The sequence below is a fragment of the Pseudophryne corroboree genome, unplaced genomic scaffold (genome assembly GCF_028390025.1).
Source record: "Pseudophryne corroboree isolate aPseCor3 unplaced genomic scaffold, aPseCor3.hap2 scaffold_227, whole genome shotgun sequence".
Lineage (NCBI taxonomy): Eukaryota > Metazoa > Chordata > Amphibia > Anura > Myobatrachidae > Pseudophryne > Pseudophryne corroboree.
The window spans coordinates 450,850-474,670 of NW_026968921.1; the positions used below are offsets into that span (position 1 = coordinate 450,850).

At 46.3% G+C, this 23,821-nt stretch overlaps 17 non-coding genes across 17 annotated transcripts; 9 read left to right on the forward strand and 8 right to left on the reverse strand.

Annotated features, from left to right (window-relative positions):
- The first annotated feature begins 627 nt into the window (after positions 1-627).
- On the forward strand, positions 628-791 carry LOC135009420 (U1 spliceosomal RNA). The gene has a single exon (XR_010208963.1). It is a non-coding gene; the product is annotated as a U1 spliceosomal RNA (small nuclear RNA).
- Positions 792-943: 152 nt separating this feature from the next.
- LOC135009687 (U1 spliceosomal RNA) lies at positions 944-1,106 on the forward strand. The gene has a single exon (XR_010209204.1). It is a non-coding gene; the product is annotated as a U1 spliceosomal RNA (small nuclear RNA).
- Positions 1,107-1,776: 670 nt separating this feature from the next.
- Positions 1,777-1,940, forward strand: LOC135009425 (U1 spliceosomal RNA). Its single transcript, XR_010208967.1, has one exon. It is a non-coding gene; the product is annotated as a U1 spliceosomal RNA (small nuclear RNA).
- Positions 1,941-2,092: 152 nt separating this feature from the next.
- On the forward strand, positions 2,093-2,256 carry LOC135009642 (U1 spliceosomal RNA). The gene has a single exon (XR_010209170.1). It is a non-coding gene; the product is annotated as a U1 spliceosomal RNA (small nuclear RNA).
- Positions 2,257-2,927: 671 nt separating this feature from the next.
- Positions 2,928-3,091, forward strand: LOC135009423 (U1 spliceosomal RNA). The gene has a single exon (XR_010208965.1). It is a non-coding gene; the product is annotated as a U1 spliceosomal RNA (small nuclear RNA).
- An 8,686-nt stretch (positions 3,092-11,777) lies between these two features.
- LOC135009465 (U1 spliceosomal RNA) lies at positions 11,778-11,940 on the reverse strand. The gene has a single exon (XR_010209007.1). It is a non-coding gene; the product is annotated as a U1 spliceosomal RNA (small nuclear RNA).
- A 674-nt stretch (positions 11,941-12,614) lies between these two features.
- On the reverse strand, positions 12,615-12,777 carry LOC135009678 (U1 spliceosomal RNA). Its single transcript, XR_010209199.1, has one exon. It is a non-coding gene; the product is annotated as a U1 spliceosomal RNA (small nuclear RNA).
- Positions 12,778-12,929: 152 nt separating this feature from the next.
- Positions 12,930-13,093, reverse strand: LOC135009844 (U1 spliceosomal RNA). The gene has a single exon (XR_010209340.1). It is a non-coding gene; the product is annotated as a U1 spliceosomal RNA (small nuclear RNA).
- A 671-nt stretch (positions 13,094-13,764) lies between these two features.
- Positions 13,765-13,927, reverse strand: LOC135009544 (U1 spliceosomal RNA). The gene has a single exon (XR_010209084.1). It is a non-coding gene; the product is annotated as a U1 spliceosomal RNA (small nuclear RNA).
- A 152-nt stretch (positions 13,928-14,079) lies between these two features.
- Positions 14,080-14,243, reverse strand: LOC135009549 (U1 spliceosomal RNA). The gene has a single exon (XR_010209088.1). It is a non-coding gene; the product is annotated as a U1 spliceosomal RNA (small nuclear RNA).
- A 674-nt stretch (positions 14,244-14,917) lies between these two features.
- Positions 14,918-15,080, reverse strand: LOC135009666 (U1 spliceosomal RNA). The gene has a single exon (XR_010209190.1). It is a non-coding gene; the product is annotated as a U1 spliceosomal RNA (small nuclear RNA).
- Positions 15,081-15,232: 152 nt separating this feature from the next.
- On the reverse strand, positions 15,233-15,396 carry LOC135009449 (U1 spliceosomal RNA). Its single transcript, XR_010208991.1, has one exon. It is a non-coding gene; the product is annotated as a U1 spliceosomal RNA (small nuclear RNA).
- A 144-nt stretch (positions 15,397-15,540) lies between these two features.
- On the forward strand, positions 15,541-15,655 carry LOC135009794 (U5 spliceosomal RNA). The gene has a single exon (XR_010209293.1). It is a non-coding gene; the product is annotated as a U5 spliceosomal RNA (small nuclear RNA).
- Positions 15,656-15,925: 270 nt separating this feature from the next.
- LOC135009789 (U5 spliceosomal RNA) lies at positions 15,926-16,041 on the forward strand. Its single transcript, XR_010209288.1, has one exon. It is a non-coding gene; the product is annotated as a U5 spliceosomal RNA (small nuclear RNA).
- Positions 16,042-16,327: 286 nt separating this feature from the next.
- On the forward strand, positions 16,328-16,443 carry LOC135009746 (U5 spliceosomal RNA). Its single transcript, XR_010209246.1, has one exon. It is a non-coding gene; the product is annotated as a U5 spliceosomal RNA (small nuclear RNA).
- A 275-nt stretch (positions 16,444-16,718) lies between these two features.
- On the forward strand, positions 16,719-16,834 carry LOC135009812 (U5 spliceosomal RNA). Its single transcript, XR_010209310.1, has one exon. It is a non-coding gene; the product is annotated as a U5 spliceosomal RNA (small nuclear RNA).
- Positions 16,835-23,463: 6,629 nt separating this feature from the next.
- Positions 23,464-23,627, reverse strand: LOC135009646 (U1 spliceosomal RNA). Its single transcript, XR_010209174.1, has one exon. It is a non-coding gene; the product is annotated as a U1 spliceosomal RNA (small nuclear RNA).
- Positions 23,628-23,821: the final 194 nt, after the last annotated feature.

The window sequence follows — 23,821 nt, forward strand, 5'->3', positions numbered from 1 at the left end:
CTTCTTTTTTCTTGAGCCCCTCCCTTCTATACCCTTGTGGACTATCCTGACTTCTCCTCCTGTCTGCTTACTTTGTGCCTTCCAATGCACAATGCAAACTACAGGTAGTGCTGCAGGGCCCACACCCTTTTACTTGCCTTACAGAGCAGCTCTGGAGCTGTTACAGTGCCAAGCTGCTGCAAGAAATCAGCTTGAATGCTTCAGGGGCTGGGGCATGGCCAACATGAGCCCCACACCGAAGGAGGGTGGGGGTGTTTAATGCGAACTAAGGGTCATCCAAGCGCCGCAAAAGGCCGCCATGCCCTGCATACCCCTTTTCTCTTTTCATATGCAGATGAGGGTTCCAGCCAACTTTGGCCCACTGCTTGGATGACATCACTATATGCATATCCGTCTTCTGCAGACCTTCCCCCAGGAATGCTTGTACTAGTTGTTGCATTTGGTTTGTTGTTTGGGGGTGCTTCAGTATTAGGCAGCCTTCTGCCCTCCCATGTTCATCTGAAAATATGTGTTCTCACTGCAGTTGTTGTCCCCAGATGAGAGTTCCCTTGTGCTGCCTCAGTTGAATCTCCTTTACTTGACAGAGATGTGCCTGAGCAGCGGCCCTCCCCAGCCCTATCCCAAATCATACTTATTTTGCATAGGAGATACCATGGTCATAAAGATTGTTCTCCCAGGGTGAGGTTCATTCATTGCATTCTGGGTATGCTGACCCCTGTGATTTCCCCAAATGTGGGAAACTCAACTGCATTATTTGTGGTAGTGGGGGACTGTGTTTGTGTTTTCCTCTGGTCAGCTCTGGTAAAAGTCAGATTTCTTTGTCTCAGATCTTCCTCTAGCCTTGTTCTTCTTTCGAGAGTTCCATTGTGCTGCCTCAGTTTGATCTCCTTCACTTGACAGGGGGGTACCCGAGCAGCGACCCTCCCCAGCTCTAGCCCAACTCCTACATAACTGCCAGGTGAGATACTATGATCATGAAGGTGCTTCTCCCAGGGCAAGGCTCACCCATTGCACTCTGGGTGTGCTGCTCCTGCGATTTCCCCAAATGTGGGAAACTTGACTGCATAATTTGCGTTTCCCCTGGTCGGCTCTCGTATAATTCAGATCTCTTTGTCTCAGGTCTCTCTCCAGCCTAGTTTGCTGTCTGTTTCCACTTCTCTTTTCTTGAGCCGCTGCCTTCTATGCCCTTGTGCACTCTCCTGACTTCTCCTGTCTGCTTACTTTGTGCCTTCCAACGCACAATGCAAACTACAGGTAGTGCTGCAGGGCCCACACCCTTTTACTTGCCTTTCAGAGCAGCTCTGGAGCTGTTACAGTGCCCAGCTGCTGCAAGAAATCAGCTTGAATGCTTCAGGGGCTGGGGCATAGCCAACATGAGCCCCACACCGACGGAGGGTGGAGGTGTTTAATGCGAACTAAGGGTCATCCAAGCGCCGCAAAAGGCCGCCATGCCCTGCATACCCCTTTTCTCTTTTCATATGCAGATGAGGGTTCCAGCCAACTTTGGCCCACTGCTTGGATGACATCACCGTATGCAAATACGTCTTCTGCAGACCTTCCCCCAGGAATGCTTGTACTAGTTGTTGCATTTGGTTTGTTGTTTGGGGTGCTTCAGTATTAGGCAGCCTTCTGCTCTCCCATGTTCATCTGAAAATATGTGTTCTCCCTGCAGTTGTTGTCCCCAGATGAGAGTTCTCTTGTGCTGCCTCAGTTGAATCTCCTTTACTTGACAGAGATGTGCCTGAGCAGCGGCCATCCCCAGCCCTATCCCAAATCATACTTATTTTGCATAGGAGATACCATGGTCATGAAGATTGTTCTTCCAGGGTGAGGTTCATTCATTGCATTCTGGGTATGCTGACCCCTGTGATTTCCCCAAATGTGGGAAACTCGACTGCATTATTTGTGGTAGTGGGGGACTGTGTTTGTGCTTTCCTCTGGTCAGCTCTGGTAAAAGTCAGATTTCTTTGTCTCAGATCTTCCTCTAGCCTTGTTCTTTTTTTGAGAGTTTCCTTGTGCTGCCTCAGTTGGATTTCCTTCACTTGACAGGGGGGTGCCCGAGCAGCGACCCTCCCCAGCTCTAGCCCAACTCCTACTTACCTGCCAGGTGAGATACTATGATCAGGAAGGTGCTTCTCCCAGGGCAAGGCTCACCCATTGCACTCTGGGTGTGCTGCTCCTACGATTTCCCCAAATGTGGGACACTTGACTACATAATTTGTGTTTCCTCTGGTCGGCTACTCGTATAATTCAGATCTCTTTGTCTCAGGTCTCTCTCCAGCCTAGTTTGCTGTCTGTTTCCACTTCTCTTTTCTTGAGCCGCTCCCTTCTATGCCCTTGTGCACTATCCTGACTTCTCCCGTCTGCTTACTTTGTGCCTTCCAACGCACAATGCAAACTACAGGTAGTGCTGCAGGGCCCACACCCTTTTACTTGCTTTTCAGAGCAGCTCTGGAGCTGTTACAGTGCCCAGCTGCTGCAAGAAATCAGCTTGAATGCTTCAGGGGCTGGGGCATAGCCAACATGAGCCCCACACCGAAGGAAGGTGGAGGTGTTTAATGCAAACTAGGGGTCATCCAAGCGCCGCAAAAGGCCGCCATGCCCTGCACACCCCTTTTTTATTTTCATATGCAGACGAGGGTTGAAGCCAACTTTGACCCACTGCTTGGATGACATCACCATATGCAAATCCATCTGCTGCAGGCCTTCCCCCAGGAATGCTTGCACTAGTAGTTGCATTTGGTTTGTTGTTTGGGGGTGCTTCAGTGTTAGGCAGCCTTCTGCCCTCCCATGTTCATCTGAAAATATGTGTTCTCCCTGCAGTTGTTGTCCCCAGATGAGAGTTCCCTTGTGTTGCCTCAGTTGAATCTCCTTTACTTGACAGAGATGTGCCTGAGCAGCGGCCCTCCCCAGCCCTATCCCAAATCATACTAATTTTGCATAGGAGATACCATGGTCATGAAGATTGTTCTCCCAGGGTGAGGTTCATTCATTGCACTCTGGGTATGCTGACCCCTGTGATTTCCCCAAATGTGGGAAACTCGACTGCATTATTTGTGGTAGTGGGGGACTGCGTTTGTGCTTTCCTCTGGTCAGCTCTGGTAAAAGTCAGATTTCTTTGTCTCAGATCTTCCTCTAGCCTTGTTCTTCTTTCGAGAGTTCCCTTGTGCTGCCTCAGTTGGATCTCCTTCACTTGACAGGGGGTGCCCGAGCAGCAATCCTCCACAGCTCTAGCCCAACTCCTACTTACCTGCCAGGTGAGATATTATGATGTTCACTGTTAGGGCAATCAGGATGTGGAATTCCCTGCCAGGGAAGGTGGTAATGGCGGACTCTGTAATTGGATTTAAAAAAGGAATGGATACATTTCTGAATGAAAAAGCTATCCAAGGTTATAATACTTAAAATATCAACATGGTTAATCCGGGGGTAACATGAGTTATAGTAGCTAACTAGTCATAAAACATTATTCAGCAAGTATGTAGAATCATCACAACTTAAAACAGGTTGAACACGATGGGCAATTTGCCTCTATTCAACCTCAAAAACTATGTTACTATATGTTACTATATTACTATGTTACTGTAGTATACAGAACACCACAATGTAATGAGCAGTGATAGTGAGCACTGATGAGGATACTAGAACTGACACTGAGCAGCAAGATGCAGCACTGGACTATTAGTAATGTACTGTAGTATGCTGAGCACCACAATGCAGCACAAGACAATGAGCAGTGATACTGAGCACTGATGAGGATACTACTGAGAACTGACACTGAGCAGGAGAGACACACTACTAGTATTACTGAGCAGCAATAAGTAACCACTGATACTGAGCACTGATATTGAGATTTCCACTGAGAGAACATAGCCACGTCCTCTCCGCTCTCTCTTCAATGCACGAGTAAAAATGGCGGCAACGCGCAGCTCTTTATATGGAATCCGAATCTCGAGAGAATCCGACAGCGGGATGATGACATTTTCCCTTGTTCAGGTTTTCCGAGTCAGGCGGGAACAACCGAGCCTGCCTCGGACCAGTGTAAACCACATGGAGTTCGTCGGGAATTCGGTTCTCGGAGAACCGAACCCGCTCCTCTCTACCTTATACCCATCAATTTTTTTATTTTCAATCTAAGCCCCTGCAGTTTTCTGTAAGCATCTGCTTCGCTATGATGATCAACAAGTCACAAGGGCAAACACTCAGGGCTTGAGGCGTAGATCTTAGGACCAGCTGCTACAAGCATGGCAGAGGTGTCACTATCACTGGTGACACCCAGAGAGGTGGCGAAGGAGATTGTAATGCAGTGCGCGCAGATAAGCAGCGCAATGGTAAAAAGGAGGCATGGTTTCATAGGTAGGGGCGTGGCCTGGTGGCCTGAATCTACATTTTGTTGCTCCGGGTGTCCCGGGGGTTGGGGGCTGCACCCGGGGACTAGTGTGTGTGCGGTGCTGGCTCCTGCACAGTGACAGGGCATGGCCACCCAGCATGACGCCTCCATTCTTGACCATGCTGTAATTGCAGTCGCACTGCAGTTCAGCGTGATCATAAAAAATGGTGTAGCCTCCTGCTGGTGCAAACTGTATGTGCGCGCAGGAAGCCGCCACCATTTTTGTGATCACAGCGGCTGAATGTGATGTCATACAGCCGCTGTGACCACGCCCCCTGTGTCTCCTCCGTTGCAGACCCCATTTTGAAGCCTTGCCCCCGCACCGCTCCATCCCTGACTTGGAAATGGAGTGTTGCTGACCCCCCTCTCCCCCCCCCGCCCCGATTGACAGGCAGAGGCGATCGCATTCTCTGCGGGGTGCCGCAGAAAATGCAGGCACATGCGTATGCTGTTAGCAATTTTTGCAGTTGGATCGCTTATTGTGATTGCATTCCAACCTGAATCAGGCCCTATTACCTATCACAATGCGCTGCGGGCAGTACAAAATTGGGTTAATATAGGAGTAAAACTCCCAGACCTGTGCTCCTTAACTGTACCTGGTGGCTAGTGGAGCGGCTGCCCAGTAATCAGTGTCCACGCCAGTGCGCACACGGTCCACCCCCTACGGCCACGCTCCCCTTCATCAGCGGCCTCGTGATCCGGAAGGGCGGTGTGTGTGTGACTGACCTTAGGAAGAAACTGGAGCCTCCGCTGCAGTGACCCAGCAACCAGGTGACAATGCTAAATTCCTTGTCGTATAAACAACCCTTTATGAAGCTAAGAACACTGTACGCTGTTTACTTAAGAAGTACCGTAATGGTACGCTATTGACGTAGCGATCGCTCAGCCGTAGGCGAGACGCTCAAGCGTCACGTTCGCTCGCGGCCCAGTGATCACAGGACACGTTATTGGCTATGTCTAGGGGAATGATTCGCTATGGCGTAGCTTACGCTCGAGACCACGAGGAGGTCACCAGCGATGCAGACGCTCACAACACTATACCTTTATGTTAAAACCTTATACCAATGAAATACACTGAATACCTTAATGTGAGTACAGGGTGTAAATGCAACCTTGTGTAACCTGACTAACTACAAAGCTGCTTGAGCGTCACCGACGCTCAAGTGAACACTTAACACTATAGAAAATACACAGATACTGGTTTAGGTTCCAAAGCCTATTAACTGTATTATATCTAATATACTTGTAAAAGGGGATAACAGTACAAATGATACACTACAATATAACAAGGACTTCCTAACCACAGAACTAAACAATAAATACAAAAAGACAATACTACACTGACCTAAATGCAATACAGTACAATACTATAATACTATGAGAGATATAAGAGAAAAGAAGAGAGAGAGAGATAGAGAGAGAGAGAGAGAAATTGGCTCACAGAAAGACAATGATTACGGAGAGAAACTTACGCACAAAGGGTATGATCGCCTGCGCCTCGATATCCAGCTCCCGGCTATCAGCAGATAACCGTTGATGAGAGAGTGAGAGCTGGATGTGGTCGGCCTGCCTATTTATACCCCACACACAATGCAATCTCATGGTCCTACAATCCCATTGTCCATTGGCCGAAGGAATTCGGCCCTGCATCATAACAAAAGGTCATAGGGTGATTCATACAGGTGGGCTGTGACGATTTCCAACAGCTCAGGTGGGTGGGAAACTGGGTTTCCCGCCGCATACCTGAGTATGAGTAAATAATAGAAATGGACATAAACTTCTTATGTCCATAACTATTCGCACGAGCGATTAATACGCTCCAAACCAACACCGGAATATTGCTAATTAAATACTCTTCCGATGGGTACCAAACACTGCTGTATGATTCCTGTTAGACCCTTCGTACGATATAAAGAGGGATTCCTCAGCTCTGGGACATTGTATTTTAACCAAACTTTCAGAATCTATCAAAGGGACCATGATCTATAAACTACATTAATTGTGAAAATATGTAACGAATGAGTCGCACGCTACGACTACGTAAACTCTACCGTAAATGCACATACCGCGCCTGCGAGTGTACGCTATTGCGGGTATGCGCCTCCACGGGAGAGCGTACGCACGCGCAGCGCGGACCAGTGTGCGGTGCAAATATGGCAACGTGCATTGAGACATTTTTCTGACTTTGACAGTCCACCCTTTGGCAGTCAACAATAACTGCCACAAAACATTTAAGGAGAAAAATGTAAGTCAGGGGTTAATTGATTTCCATGGTTGGGTAGGGGAGAAGAGTGGAGTAGGTGTGAAGAGGGTATGACCTAGTGAGAAAGTAGAAGCATGTGTGTATGAGTCCATGTTTGGAGGGTCATGTATCATCGTGCCGTACGTGTGGTAGATCAAGCTTCGAGGTATTGCGAAGTATACATTTGAATTCCTTCTTGTCCTGTGGTACAGGTCTGTGGATGGGCTGTCAAACTCTACCGAGCTCATTTCGGCTGTGGTTGTAACAAAATGGGGATGCACATTTTAGTTGATGATACATGAATGGGGGAGGTATGTGGTTGCTGCTATCTGTGCCTGTATTCCCTATCGTCTATGTGTGTCGTTACCTGGGGGTTGTAGAGATGAAGATAAAGAACACTTACGAAAAATGCAATGATATTCTATGTCAGGGAAATGTACATCTGTTGTTGAAGTTGTGTTCGGTATCTGTTGAGAGTCGTCTTCTTTGCGCTGTATTGCTCCTTGGGCATGAGCAAATAGCTTTGTCTGAGCCATCAGATTTACAAAAAATGTTGGGCTAGCGTGAGTTTAAAAATACTAGGGAAACTGGGGATCCATGGCAAAGTTCATCAAGTGTCCATATTTAAAGTTGTCAAATCTTCTTCTTTGGTGCTTGTCTGTTGTCTGTATAGCGTCTCGTCAACTTCCTCGTCCAAGGGGGTCTTTGTATCTTGGAGAAAAGCAGAAAAACAGGTGAAAGAAACGGACCGTATAATCGCATTTTCATCACATTCTGGTTTCTATCATTGGGTCATAAATCAAATCCAGGTTAATTACGGTTTCCTCACTCCTCAAGCTCATCACTTTTGTACTTTGTTTGCACCTCATTAAAGCCTGCCCGCATCTAAATATCAATCCAATCGATATAACAACACCCAAGATACATAGTAGAAACTTTCCAACATCCATTATGACTCCTTGAGCCCAGTCTCCCAAACCGGAGAACCAATTTCGCGGGTTCAACCATGACACCCAACCAGTCAGCTCATTACCTACAGCAGCAAGGGTGAGATTGTGTTTTCGACGAAATTCCCACTTTAATTGCAGAATATCGTCCATCTTTTGGTCTATGACCTCTACCGGATCCTCGGTGCTATTTGTGATATACGTGCAACACTTTATGCCGTACTGTGTTGCCAATGTAACACAATATCCGCCTGTTACTGCTGTAAGATAATTAAGAACCATCCTATGCTGAACTAGTTCTGTTTTGTAAGCTTGAAGTTCTCTTCCAGTGTATCTAAACGTGTCATCATACATTTCAGTGATATTATCTAACAAATTGGCGAGTGCGGAAATGTATCTATAATTCATCACTCCTCGAGCGGTACGAGTGAAATGTAGCGCTACCAGAACCTGAATCCCGGTGGATTCATGGATAAGATCAGAGGCCGGATGCTCTAACCTTTCTGACAGTTGTCTTTTAACTCGGTGCTCGTAATGAGTGTGAGTATAAGGAGCTTGGGCACCACGGTGTATGTCCTTCATTTTGTCATGTGTAACAGTCATCACTTCAGGCAATACTTTTCCAATATAACACAATCCTTCAGAGTTTGGGGCAAGCCACTTGTACGCCTTTCTCCCGCATATGAAATATGCATCATCGGGGAGAACATATGGGACGGAGAAGGACATGACCATGTTACAAACCTTCCAGGTGAAATCTCCTGACCCTAATTCTTCCATCTGCCTAATGCACGTATCGGTTTGTACGATATGTGCACAGTATCCTGGTGATACCTCTCCAACTCTAGTAATCCTATTTCCTAAGGTATATCGATACCGGAAAGATTTTCCTCTACTGGCTATGTGGCGTACGAACTCTGTATCTGTAGGCATTCTATCTGCTCTGTGTGAAAAGGTCATGGTAAGGTTGCTCCATGACACTTCCCAATTTCCCGGTTTTCTGGGATTGGAGATGTTAAAACATAAGAGGGACCTATCCACATGGTATTGGTGGAGCTTCAAACTAGGAGGGCTGGAGATGTTAAACCTCCGGTCCACCGGTCTCCCACCACTTAGCTCAAGTACCTCCCCTAACGTTAAAGGAAATGGTACTAGCCCTGATTTACTGTGACCCTGAGGTACTTGAGAGCATACCCAACAATCTGTTTGGTTTAACACGTTACCCACTAGAGAGTGATAGTCACTCAATGGATGCCGGTCCATATGGATATTAAAACTAGATTGGCATTTCTTTATGCATCCATCTTCAACCAGATTATCACAGAGCCTACAGATACAATTTTCTTCAGCTAACAATCCATCACAATTTCTTCTATCGGATCGTTTTCTGATACTCGCCTTTGCTTGTTGGTTTGGTTGATCTTGGAAAACTACGCCTCCATCATCATAATCGGAACCCATTCCAGAACCTCTCTCGACCTCTATGGTACTCTCGCCGGAACAGACTGCTCTGGTCAACATCATGGTTAACATCAAAATCCGGATCACAGTCTCTTGGGGCAAGTCCATCTTTGAGGAGAAAATAGAGAAGAATGAGAAGGGGGAAAAAGAAATTTTAAGGGAGAGGGGCTGGGAAGTGGAGAAAAACAATAAAGGGGAGAGGGGAGTCGACAGCTGCTTTCGATCTTCAAGGCTCAGGTGCCGCCTCAGTCCTCCTGGAACAGACACTCCAGTGATACAACCTCTACCGTCTGTTCCTTATCACGGGACTTCTCGAGATCAGCAACCTTCTTGCAGTGGGATGAATGGACCCAAGTCTCTCTCTCAGCAACCTTCAATGCTGTGGTGCTAGTCAATAAGACCTGGTATGGTCCTTCCCATCTATCAATAAGACAACCTGAGCGTAGAAAATTTCGTATCATTACATAATCCCCAGGTTCAATGTCATGACAATTACTACCTGGTAAATCAGGAATCACCAACTTCAGATTATCATTTTGATTCCTCAACTGTTTACTCATGTTAATCAAGTATTTTACAGTTACTTCATTGTTACATTTCAAATCATCCTGAGGGTTAATCATGACATGCGGTTGTCGACCAAACAAGATTTCAAAAGGAGACAGATTAAGAGGGGACCTGGGAGTGGTTCTGATGCTATACAAAACAATGGGTAAAGCTTCTGGCCACGTCAATCCTGTCTCTGCCATTACTTTACTCAATTTATTTTTAATAGTGCTGTTCACTCTTTCGACCTTCGCACTCGCCTGTGGACGGTACGGAGTGTGCAGCTTGCTATCAATTCCCATCAACTTACACATTCCTTGAAAGACATCACCTGTAAAATGGGTACCCCTATCACTTTCAATGATTCTAGGGATACCATATCTACATACAAATTCCTGCACAATTTTCTTAGCTGTAAACATAGCGGTATTTGTAGCTGCTGGAAAAGCTTCGACCCAATTCGAGAAAACATCTATACAGACAAGTACATATTTCAAATTTCTACATGGGGGTAATTGAATGAAGTCAATTTGTATTACTTGGAAAGGGCCGCCGGCAGGTGGGATATGGGATGGTTCTGTAGGTATTGCTTTTCCAATATTCTTTCTCAGACAGGTAAGGCATGACATTGCTCTTTTACCCGCATGAGAGGAGAATCCTGGGGCGCACCAGTATGCTCTTACCAATTTGCACATCCCCTCCTTGCCTAGATGAGTCAGCCCGTGAGCTGCTTCAGCCAGACATGGAAGGTATGCCCTGGGGGCCACTGGTTTACCATGTCCATCCGTCCAGAGCCCTGAGGACTCCTGGCCATATCCCTTTGCCTTCCAGACTGCTCTTTCCTGTGTGGAACACAAATTCTGCATCTCACACAACTTCTGTGTGTTGATGGTATTAAATACCATCAACTGTGTGGTGTCTGTCCGTGTGGGGGTAGCAGCTGCAAGCTTTGCGGCTTCGTCTGCTCGGCTGTTACCAAGTGACACTGGGTCTTGGCTATATGTATGTGCTTTACATTTGATAACAGCCACTCTGTCGGGTTCCTGTATCGCTGTTAGAAGCCTTTTTATATAAGCTGCATGCGCTATCGGTGTACCAGCCGCCGTCATGAAATTTCTGAGCCGCCATAGGGCTCCGAAATCATGGACTACCCCGAAGGCGTATCTAGAATCGGTGTAGATATTGGCAGACTTACCCTTAGCCAATTCACATGCTCTGGTTAGGGCGACCAGTTCAGCAACCTGGGCTGAGTGAGGTGGGCCTAGCGGTTCCGCTTCTATGGTGTCTTGGTCATCTACGACTGCATATCCAGTACACAAGTCTCCCGAGTCTGACTGTCTGTGACAACTACCGTCCGTGTAGAACGTGAGTTCTGCATCTTCTAGTGGATTGTCACTGATGTCAGGCCTTGCGGTAAAATTTTGGGTCAAATATTCCATACAATCATGTGTATCTTCCTTCCATACGGTGATGTCATCCAAGCAGTGGGTCAAAGTTGGCTTCAACCCTCGTCTGCATATGAAAAGAGAAAAGGGGCGTGCAGGGCATGGCGGCCTTTTGCGGCGCTTGGATGACCCCTAGTTCGCATTAAACACCTCCACCCTCCTTCGGTGTGGGGCTCATGTTGGCTATGCCCCAGCCCCTGAAGCATTCAAGCTGATTTCTTGCAGCAGCTGGGCACTGTAACAGCTCCAGAGCTGCTCTGTACGGCAAGTAAAAGGGTGTGGGCCCTGCAGCACTACCTGTAGTTTGCATTGTGCATTGGAAGGCACAAAGTAAGCAGACAGGAGGAGAAGTCAGGATAGTGCACAAGGGTATAAAAGGGAGGGGCTCATGAAAAAAGAAGTGGAAACAGACAGCAAACTAGGCTGGAGAGAGACCTGAGACAAAGAGATCTGAATTATACGAGAGCCGACCAGGGGAAACACAAATTATGCAGTCAAGCTTCCCACATTTGGGGAAATCATAGTGCAATGGGTGAGCCTTGCCCTGGGAGAAGCACCTTCATGATCATAGTATCTCACCTGGCAGGTAAGTAGGAGTTGGGCTAGAGCTGGGGAGGGTCGCTGCTCGGGCACCCCTCTGTCAAGTGAAAGAGATCCAACTGAGGCAGCACAAGGAAACTCTCGAAAGAAGAACAAGGCTAGAGGAAGATCTGAGACAAATAAATCTGACTTTTACCAGAGCTGACCAGAGGAAAGCACAAACACAGTCCCCCACTACCACAAATAATGCAGTCGAGTTTCCCACATTTTGGAAATCACAGGGGTCAGCATACCCAGAATGCAATGAATGAACCTCACCCTGGGAGAACAATCTTCATGACCATGGTATCTCCTATGCAAAATAAGTATGATTTGGGATAGGGCTGGGGAGGGCCGCTGCTCAGGCACATCTCTGTCAAGTAAAGGAGATTCAACTGAGGCAGCACAAGGGAACTCTCATCTGGGGACAACAACTGCAGGGAGAACACATATTTTCAGATGAACATGGGAGGGCAGAAGGCTGCCTAATACTGAAGCACCCCCAAACAACAAACCAAATGCAACAACTAGTGCAAGCATTCCTGGGGGAAGGCCTGCAGCAGATGGATTTGCATACGGTGATGTCATCCAAGCAGTGGGTCAAAGTTGGCTTCAACCCTCGTCTGCATATGAAAAGAGAAAAGGGGCGTGCAGGGCATGGCGGCCTTTTGCGGCGCTTGGATGACCCCTAGTTCACATTAAACACCTCCACCCTCCTTCGGTGTGGGGCTCATGTTGGCTGTGCCCCAGCCCCTAAAGCATTCGAGCTGATTTCTTGCAGTAGCTGGGCACTGTAACAGCTCCAGAGCTGCTCTGTACGGCAAGTAAAAGGGTGTGGGCCCTACAGCACTACCTGTAGTTTGCATTGTGCATTGGAAGGCACAAAGTAAGCAGACAGGAGGAGAAGTCAGGATAGTGCACAAGGGTATAAAAGGGAGGGGCTCATGAAAAAAGAAGTGGAAACAGACAGCAAACTAGGCTGGAGAGAGACCTGAGACAAAGAGATCTGAATTATACGAGAGCCGACCAGGGGAAACACAAATTATGCAGTCAAGCTTCCCACATTTGGGGAAATCGCAGGGGCACCACACCCAGAGTGCAATGGGTGAGCCTTGCCCTGGGAGAAGCACCTTCATGATCATAGTATCTCACCTGGCAAGTAAGTAGGAGTTGGGCTAGAGCTGGGGAGGGTCGCTGCTCGGGCACCCCCCTGTCAAGTGAAAGAGATCCAACTGAGGCAGCACAAGGGAACTCTCGAAAGAAGAACAAGGCTAGAGGAAGATCTGAGACAAATAAATCTGACTTTTACCAGAGCTGTCCAGAGGAAAGCACAAACACAGTCCCCCACTACCACAAATAATGCAGTTGAGTTTCCCACATTTGGGGAAATCACAGGGGTCAGCATACCCAGAATGCAATGAATGAACCTCACCCTGGGAGAACAATCTTCATGACCATGGTATCGCCTATGCAAAATAAGTATGATTTGGGATAGGGCTGGGGAGGGCCGCTGCTCAGGCACATCTCTGTTAAGTAAAGGAGATTCAACTGAGGCAGCACAAGGGAACTCTCATCTGGGGACAACAACTGCAGGGAGAACACATATTTTCAGATAAACATGGGAGGGCAGAAGGCAGCCTAATACTGAAGCACCCCCAAACAACAAACCAAATGCAACAACTAGTACAAGCATTCCTGGGGGAAGGCCTGCAGCAGATGGATTTGCATATGGTGATGTCATCCAAGCAGTGGGTCAAAGTTGGCTTCAACCCTCGTCTGCATATGAAAAGAGAAAAGGGGCGTGCAGGGCATGGCGGCCTTTTGCGGCGCTTGGATGACCCCTAGTTCGCATTAAACACCTCCACCCTCCTTCGGTGTGGGGCTCATGTTGGCTATGCCCCAGCCCCTGAAGCATTCAAGCTGATTTCTTGCAGCAGCTGGGCACTGTAACAGCTCCAGAGCTGCTCTAAACGGCAAGTAAAAGGGTGTGGGCCCTGCAGCACTACCTGTAGTTTGCATTGTGCATTGGAAGGCACAAAGTAAGCAGACGGGAGAAGTCAGGATAGTGCGCAAGGGCATAGAAGGGAGCGGCTCAAGAAAAGAGAAGTTGAAACAGACAGCAAACTAGGCTGGAGAGAGACCTGAGACAAAGAGATCTGAATTATACGAGAGCCGACCAGGGGAAACACAAATTATGCAGTCAAGTTTCCCACATTTGGGGAAATCGCAGGAGCAGCACACCCAGAGTGCAATGGGTGAGCCTTGCCCTGGGAGAAGCACCTACATGATCATAGTATCTCACCTGCCAGGTAAGTAGAAGTTGGGCTAGAGCTGGGGAGGGTCGCTGCTCGGGTACCCCCCTGTCAAGTGAAGGAGATTCAACTGAGGCAGCACAAGGGAACTCTCGAAAGAAGAACAAGGCTAGAGGAAGATCTGAGACAAATAAATCTGACTTTTACCAGAGCTGACCAGAGGAAAGCACAAACACAGTCCCCCACTACCACAAATAATGCAGTCGAGTTTCCCACATTTGGGGAAATCACAGGGGTCAGCATACCCAGAATGCAATGAATGAACCTCACCCTGGGAGAACAATCTTCATGACCATGGTATCTCCTATGCAAAATAAGTATGATTTGGGATAGGGCTGGGGAGGGCCGCTGCTCAGGCACATCTCTGTCAAGTAAAGGAGATTCAACTGAGGCAGCACAAGGGAACTCTCATCTGGGGACAACAACTGCAGGGAGAACACATATTTTCAGATGAACATGGGAGGGCAGAAGGCTGCCTAATAATGAAGCACCCCCAAACAACAAACCAAATGCAACAACTAGTGCAAGCATTCCTGGGGGAAGGCCTGCAGCAGATGGATTTGCATACGGTGATGTCATCCAAGCAGTGGGTCAAAGTTGGCTTCAACCCTCGTCTGCATATGAAAAGAGAAAAGGGGCGTGCAGGGCATAGCGGCCTTTTGCGGCGCTTGGATGACCCCTAGTTCGCATTAAACACCTCCACCCTCCTTCGGTGTGGGGCTCATGTTGGCTATGCCCCAGCCCCTGAAGCATTCAAGCTGATTTCTTGCAGCAGCTGGGCACTGTAACAGCTCCAGAGCTGCTCTGTACGGCAAGTAAAAGGGTGTGGGCCCTGCAGCACTACCAGTAGTTTGCATTGTGCATTGGAAGGCACAAAGTAAGCAGACAAGAGGAGAAGTCAGGATAGTGCACAAGGGTATAAAAGGGAGGGGCTCATGAAAAAAGAAGTGGAAACAGACAGCAAACTAGGCTGGAGAGAGACCTGAGACAAAGAGATCTGAATTATACGAGAGCCGACCAGGGGAAACACAAATTATGCAGTCAAGCTTCCCACATTTGGGGAAATCGCAGGGGCACCACACCCAGAGTGCAATGGGTGAGCCTTGCCCTGGGAGAAGCATCTTCATGATCATAGTATCTCACCTGGCAGGTAAGTAGGAGTTGGGCTAGAGCTGGGGAGGGTCGCTACTCGGGCACCCCCCTGTCAAGTGAAAGAGATCCAACTGAGGCAGCACAAGGGAACTCTCGAAAGAAGAACAAGGCTAGAGGAAGATCTGAGACAAATAAATCTGACTTTTACCAGAGCTGACCAGAGGAAAGCACAAACACAGTCCCCCACTACCACAAATAATGCAGTCGAGTTTCCCACATTTGGGGAAATCACAGGGGTCAGCATACCCAGAATGCAATGAATGAACCTCACCCTGGGAGAACAATCTTCATGACCATGGTATCGCCTATGCAAAATAAGTATGATTTGGGATAGGGCTGGGGAGGGCCGCTGCTCAGGCACATCTCTGTCAAGTAAAGGAGATTCAGCTGAGGCAGCACAAGGGAACTCTCATCTGGGGACAACAACTGCAGGGAGAACACATATTTTCATATAAAAATCTTGGTCATGCTCTGGTTTCTCTTCAGAACGAACAAATCTTTCGCCTCTTACTAAAGATTTCCGTGGAGAGGAGCAAAACCGAGTTTTATCTCAATTTTTGCATGCCCCATCTTTTGGGGTTTCTTTTACCGGTTTAAAGATAGAATGAGTGTGCTTTAATGTAAGCTCATTTGCATAGAAATGACAGTAAATGTTTATTTATGTTCAAACAGAACTTTCTTGACCATGCTACTTGCTTTAAAGATCTGGGAGCACATGGAATACAGTACAAACCATGCTTATAGCAAGGAGAAGCCAGGTGAGAAATCTGCTTTCTTTCAAATTGGGCGCTCACTTTGATCTGAATGAGGACTGCTGGCATGGCACTCAGGCGACAGGTGGAATCTTGGTCATGCTCTGGTTTCTCTTCAGAATGAACAAATCTTTCGCCTTTTATTAAAGATTTCCGTGGAGAGGAGCAAAACTGAGTTTTATCTCAATTTTTGCATGCCCCATATTATTGGGGTTTCTTTTATCAGTTTAAAGACAGAACGAGTGTGCTTTCTTGTTGGCTTTAATGTAAGTTTATTTGTATAACAATGATAGTAAATGTCTGTTTCTTTTCAAACAGAACTTTCTTGACCATGCTACTTGCTTGAAAGATCTGGGAGCACATGGAAAAGAGTACAAACCATGCTTATAGCAAGGGGAAGCCTGGTGAGAAATCTGCTTTCTTTCTTTCAAATTGGGTGCTCACTTTGAGCTGAATGAGGACTGCTGGCATGGCACTCAGGCGACAGGTGGAATCTTGGTCATGCTCTGGTTTCTCTTCAGAACGAACAAATCTTTCGCCTTTTACTAAAGATTTCCGTGGAGAGGAGCAAAACTGAGTTTTATCTCAAATTTTGCATGCCCCATCTTATTGGGGTTTTATTTTATCTGTTTAAAGATAGAACGAGTGTGCTTTAATGTAAGCTCATTTGCATAGAAATGACAGTAAATGTTTGTTTCTTTTCAAACAGAACTTTCTTGACTATACTAATTGCTTGAAAGATCTGGGAACACATGGAAAAGAGTACAAACCATGTTTATAGCTAGGGGAAGCCTGGTGAGAAATCTGCTTTCTTTCTTTCAAATTGGGTGCTCACTTTGAGCTCAATGAGAACTGCTGGCATGGCACTCAGGCGACAGGTGGAATCTTGGTCATGCTCTGGTTTCTCTTCAGAACTAACAAATATTTCGCCTTTTATTAAAGATTTCCGTGGAGAGGAGCAAAACTGAGTTTTATCTCAATTTTTGCATGCCCCATATTATTGGGGTTTCTTTTATCAGTTTAAAGACAGAACGAGTGTGCTTTCTTGTTAGCTTTAATGTAAGTTGCCATAGATGCAGTGAAACACATGTGTAGGGCACGGCGTGTCCGCGTGTATTTGACTCATGTGAAATGTTATAAAACAAAAATATATGATTATGATGTTAGCTGTTAGTCTCCACTAATAGGGAATAGAAGCTGAGCTATAAGAAAGGAATACACTAGATATGATGTCACTTAGCAATTACAATGTCTAAAGTGCATACAGATAGCTACTAATAACTCTTGATAAGAAAGTATATCAGTGTGGGTATATTTATATGATGGGATATTGGGACTAGTGAATATATATCACTCCTGCTGTCCAGATTGACAATAACCAGACAATTATGATAAGAGTAGAGATGTCACATGTGCTGCTATAGATATTAATTTAATGCTGTATGTGTCATTTGTTACAAATGGATACATTTTCTATGAGTCAGCCTAGCAGCTGCATGTTCTAACAGAACACTATCCTCACACAGAATCTGCTAACCTTGAGATAACTAAATGACAGTGTGTAACAGTCTCTTTACTATAAGACTGTTACAAAGTAATATATATATTTGAAGTCAGTCTAGCAGCTGTGTGTTCCAGCAGTTTATAAGACAAAGAAAATCTCCTATTGTGGAATCTAGACACATGGGACTGCTGGCCTGTGTCATACTATTTCTATGTAATACCAGTAACATGTATATAACTGTTACATAATTGTTACAAATGGATAAATCTTTGAGTCAGCCTAGCAGCTGCATGTCCTAACAGGACACCATAAATCCTTTACAGTGTAACAAATTGATTGGTAACACTTAAAGGCTGGAGAGCAGTTATATGCCTTACTAGCATACTCAATATACCACATTATTACACCAGTTACCACGATTATTGACAGCGCATTTGATATATTATATTACCCTCACACTGAGTCTGTTTACCTTTAGATAACTAAGTGACCGAATATGTAACAGTTTCTCTATCATAAGACTGTTACAAAGTGAGATAGATATATTTGGAAGTCAGTCAAACAGCTGTGTGTTTCAGCGGTTTATAAGAAAATTCCTCATTGTGGAATCTGGACCACTAAGGGTTATTATATATATAGCACATGGAATTGCCACATCTCCCTATATGATAATTTCATTACACTGTAACATAATAAGAATTAACTCTTTAACAGTGTAAATAGAGAGTAATGAATCTCTGACACATGGAATATATTATTTCTTAGATGAATTGGATAAACCATTATGACAGACACTTTGCTTCTTAATAAGAATTGAGGTGGCTATACCTCTAAGGAAAGCATTATTGCCTACGCCTAGATCAGATTAAATAAGATCTGGCTGAATATATGAAGGAAGGTTGCTATTTATATGAGAATTGGAATTGCTATATTCCTTAAGGCAACCCCACCGATTGATATATGTTGTCAATTAAGTATATCTGAACGGCTATATCTGGACCAGATTTAATAAGATCTGGCTGATTATATGAAGGAGGGCTGCTATTTATATTGGAATTGCCATATTCCTTAAGGCAACCGCACCTGTTGGTATATCTCGCCAATTAACTATATCTAAACAGCTAAATTAAAGCTATTCATCATTTTTTTAGTTTGGATATTAATAAATATGATCTTTCCATGATCCATAGAGATTTCCCTATCAAGTGATTCCTTATCCGATATAGAAAGCTATCCCCCTGTGGTATTGAATTTAGGAATATAGTCTTAGGGGACACAGAGAAATAAGTGATCCCCATCTACCTAAGCACCCCACAAATTGGAGGTTAGCTTACCGGTTATACTCAATCACCCCCACAAATTCGCCAATGGGGATGGCTTCCCGGGAGGTAACCCCTATTGAGTGAAGGGAGTATATAGGATACGACCCAGTGGTACCTGACGACATAGATACTAACAGCTATTTAATAACATTACGCTAGAAAGTGATTATTAGCAACATATATATCTATATAAACAACCCCGCCAGGGTTGTGCCTTCAAAAATAATCACACACGGACACGCTTTTTAAACCTTTTTTTCACATCTCTTTATTCTTCTTATGCACATGTATGTTAGTTCTGTGATTTTAACATTTATGTTTCACTGCAGTTTGGGATAATAATATTAATATTTATCCAATTTTAATACATACTTAATAAAGGTTATATTTTATGATTCATTCATTCTGTCCAGTGCGTCAACAGTGCAGATTTCTTCTTGTTTTTTCTCCCAAATTCTATAACAATGACAGTAAATGTTGTTTCTTTTCAAACAGAACTTTCTTGACCATGCTACTTGCTTGAAAGATCTGGGAGCACATGGAAAACAGTACAAACCATGCAGTATCACAAGAGCCTTTATTTGATCTTTCATGAAGATAGAGCAGAATTGAGGACACGTCAACAATTTCTGCCGAAGGTGGTTCATCTTTCCACATGGTGCCTTTGGCCACTGACACCTTCGTTGAGTCAAAGTCTCTGGCTGTGGTCAGAACTTTGAAAATTTATGTCACCAGAACGGTTCAGATTAGGAAAACAGAGGCTCTGTTTGTCCTGTATGCTCCCAACAGGATTGGGTGTCCTGCTTCCATGTAGACCATTATGCGCTGGATCTGTGGTAAGATTCAGCATGCTCATTCCATGGCAGGATTGCCATTACTGAATTAGGTGAAGACCCATTCTACTAGAAAGGTGGGTTCATCCTGGGCAGCTGGTCGGGGAGTCTCGGCATTGCAACTTTGCCGAGCAGCTATTTAGTAAACACTTTTGCTAAGTTTTACAAGTTTGATACCTTGGCTGATGATAACCTCAAGTTGGGTCATTCGGTGCTGCAGAGTCGTACGCACTCTCCCACCCGTTCAAGAGCTTTGGTATAACCCCATGGTTCTTAATGTGACCCCAGCATCCTCTAGGTCGTATGAGAAAATAGGATTTTAATACCTACTGGTAAATCCTTTTCTCTTAGTCCGTAGAGGATGCTGGGCACCCGTCCCAGTCCATACTGTGTCTGCAGTTATTACTTGTGGTTATACACATGTTATGTTATGGTTCTGGTCAGCTTTTTGCTGCAATTGTTCATGCCGTTGGCTTGTGTTCTGTTGAATGCCACGTTCTGCGGCATGCTTAAGGTGTGAGCTGGTAAGATGCTCACCTTAGTTTAACAATAAATCCTTTCCTCGAAATGTCCGTCTCCCTGGGCACAGTTCCTATAACTGGAGTCTGGAGGAGGGGCATAGAGGGAGGAGCCAGTTCACACCCTTTGAAAGTCTTAAAGTGCCCATGTCTCTTGCGGATCCCGTCTATACCCCATGGTTCTTAATGTGACCCCAGCATCCTCTACGGACTAAGAGAAAAGGATGCCCTTGCGCACTATCCTGACTTCTCCTCCCGTCTGCTTACTTTGTGCCTTCCAACGCACAATGCGAACTACAGGTGGTGCTGCAGGGCCCACACCCTTTTACTTGCCTTACAGAACAGCTCTGGAGCTGTTACAGTGCCCAGCTGCTGCAAGAAATCAGCTTGAATGCTTCAGGGGATGGGGCATGGCCAACATGAGCCCCACACCAAAGGAGGGTGGGGGTGTTTAATGCGAACTAGGGGTCATCCAAGCACCGCAAAAGGCCGCCATGCCCTGCATGCCCCTTTTCTCTTTTCATATGCAGATGAGGGTTCCAGCCAACTTTGGCCCACATCTTGGATGACATCACCGTATGCAAATCCGTCTTCTGCAGACCTTCCCCCAGGAATGCTTGTACTAGTTGTTGCATATGGTTTGATATTTGATGGTGCTTCAATATTAGGCAGCCTTCCACCCTCCCATGTTCATCTGAACAGATGTGGTCTCCCTGCAGTTGGTGTCCCCAGACGAGAGTTCCCTTGTGCGTCCTCAGTTGAATCTCCTTAACTTGACGGGGGAGGGGCTGCCCGAGCAGCCACCCTCCCCAGCCCTATCCCAACTCATACTTATTTTGCATATGAGATCTCTTGATCATGAAGATTGTTCTCACAGGGTGAGGTTCATCCATTATATTTTAAAATAGGAAGGTACAAATTACATATTTGAATTGCATCTATGTGCTGGATTCAAATGTCCCCCCCCCCCCCTTCCTTTCTCAATTGTGCCCGTCAGCAGCTATTCTAAGGTTGCTGCCAATGGGTGTGACACATTAATTTCTTCTGTGGGGTACACTGGACTCCACAAGGATTCACATTGGGGTGTAGAGTAGGATCTTGATCTGAGGCACCAACCGGCTCAAAGCTTTTGACTGTTCCCAAGATGCTCAGCGCATCCTCCTCTATAACCCCGCTTCCATGAACAGGGAGCTCAGTTTGTAGTTGGTGCCTTCAGTAGCAGGCCACTTAACAGGGGCCTGCCTCAGGCAGCCTATTCTTAGCTATTAATTTTGACAAGAAAAGAAGAACTTGTTTTATGAGAATCTACAAGGGCTGCAGCAGGCTAGGTCTAATAGACATCTTTACTGCAGCTTCATCACTCCCAGCGGCGCTGTATACTCCCGTGCCCTGGTTGCTGGGTCACTGCAGCGGAGGCTCCAGTTTCTTCCTAAGGTCAGTCACACACACACCGCCCTTCCGGATCACGAGGCCGCTGATGAAGGGGAGCGTGGCCGTAGGGGGTGGACCGTGTGCGCACTGGCGTGGACACTGATTACTGGGCAGCCGCTCCACTAGCCACCAGGTACAGTTAAGGAGCACAGGTCTGGGAGTTTTACTCCTATATTAACCCAATTTTGTACTGCCCGCAGCGCATTGTGATAGGTAATAGGGCCTGATTCAGGTTGGAATGCAATCACAATAAGCGATCCAACTGCAAAATTTGCTAACAGCATACGCATGTGCCTGCATTTTCTGCGGCACCCCGCAGAGAATGCGATCGCCTCTGCCTGTCAATCGGGGCGGGGGGGGGGAGAGGGGGGTCAGCAACACTCCATTTCCAAGTCAGGGATGGAGCGGTGCGGGGGCAAGGCTTCAAAATGGGGTCTGCAACGGAGGAGACACAGGGGGCGTGGTCACAGCGGCTGTATGACATCACATTCAGCCACTGTGATCACAAAAATGGTGGCGGCTTCCTGCGCGCACATACAGTCTGCACCAGCAGGAGGCTACACCATTTTTTATGATCACGCTGAACTGCAGTGCGACTGCAATTACAGCATGGTCAAGAATGGAGGCGTCATGCTGGGTGGCCATGCCCTGTCACTGTGCAGGAGCCAGCACCGCACACACACTAGTCCCCGGGTGCAGCCCCCAACCCCCGGGACACCCGGAGCAACAAAATGTAGATTCAGGCCACCAGGCCACGCCCCTACCTATGAAACCATGCCTCCTTTTTACCATTGCACTGCTTATCTGCGCGCCCTGCATTACAATCTCCCTCGCCACCTCTCTGGGTGTCACCAGTGATAGTGACACCTCTGCCATGCTTGTAGCAGCTGGTCCTAAGATCTACGCCTCAAGCCCTGAGTGTTTGCCCTTGTGACTTGTTGATCATCATAGCGAAGCAGATGCTTACAGAAAACTGCAGGGGCTTAGATTGAAAATAAAAAAATTGATGGGTATAAGGTAGAGAGGAGCGGGTTCGGTTCTCCGAGAACCGAATTCCCGACGAACTCCACGTGGTTTACACTGGTCCGAGGCAGGCTCGGTTGTTCCCGCCTGACTCGGAAAACCTGAACAAGGGAAAATGTCATCATCCCGCTGTCGGATTCTCGCGAGATTCGGATTCCATATAAAGAGCTGCGCGTTGCCGCCATTTTTACTCGTGCATTGAAGAGAGAGCGGAGAGGACGTGGCTATGTTCTCTCAGTGGAAATCTCAATATCAGTGCTCAGTATCAGTGGTTACTTATTGCTGCTCAGTAATACTAGTAGTGTGTCTCTCCTGCTCAGTGTCAGTTCTCAGTAGTATCCTCATCAGTGCTCAGTATCACTGCTCATTGTCTTGTGCTGCATTGTGGTGCTCAGCATACTACAGTACATTACTAATAGTCCAGTGCAGCATCTTGCTGCTCAGTGTCAGTTCTAGTATCCTCATCAGTGCTCACTATCACTGTTCATTGCATTTTGGTTTTCTGTATACTACAGTAACATAGTAATATAGTAACATATAGTAACATAGTTTTTGAGGTTGAATAGAGGCAAATTGCCCATCGTGTTCAACCTGTTTTAAGTTGTGATGATTCTACATACTTGCTGAATAATGTTTTATGACTAGTTAGCTACTATAACTCATGTTACCCCCGGATTAACCATGTTGATATTTTAAGTATTATAACCTTGGATAGCTTTTTCATTCAGAAATGTATCCATTCCTTTTTTAAATCCAATTACAGAGTCCGCCATTACCACCTTCCCTGGCAGGGAATTCCACATCCTGATTGCCCTAACAGTGAAGATCATAGTATCTCACCTGGCAGGTAAGTAGGAGTTGGGCTAGAGCTGTGGAGGATTGCTGCTCGGGCACCCCCTGTCAAGTGAAGGAGATCCAACTGAGGCAGCACAAGGGAACTCTCGAAAGAAGAACAAGGCTAGAGGAAGATCTGAGACAAAGAAATCTGACTTTTACCAGAGCTGACCAGAGGAAAGCACAAACGCAGTCCCCCACTACCACAAATAATGCAGTCGAGTTTCCCACATTTGGGGAAATCACAGGGGTCAGCATACCCAGAGTGCAATGAATGAACCTCACCCTGGGAGAACAATCTTCATGACCATGGTATCTCCTATGCAAAATAAGTATGATTTGGGATAGGGCTGGGGAGGGCCGCTGCTCAGGCACATCTCTGTCAAGTAAAGGAGATTCAACTGAGGCAACACAAGGGAACTCTCATCTGGGGACAACAACTGCAGGGAGAACACATATTTTCAGATGAACATGGGAGGGCAGAAGGCTGCCTAATACTGAAGCACCCCCAAACAACAAATCAAATGCAA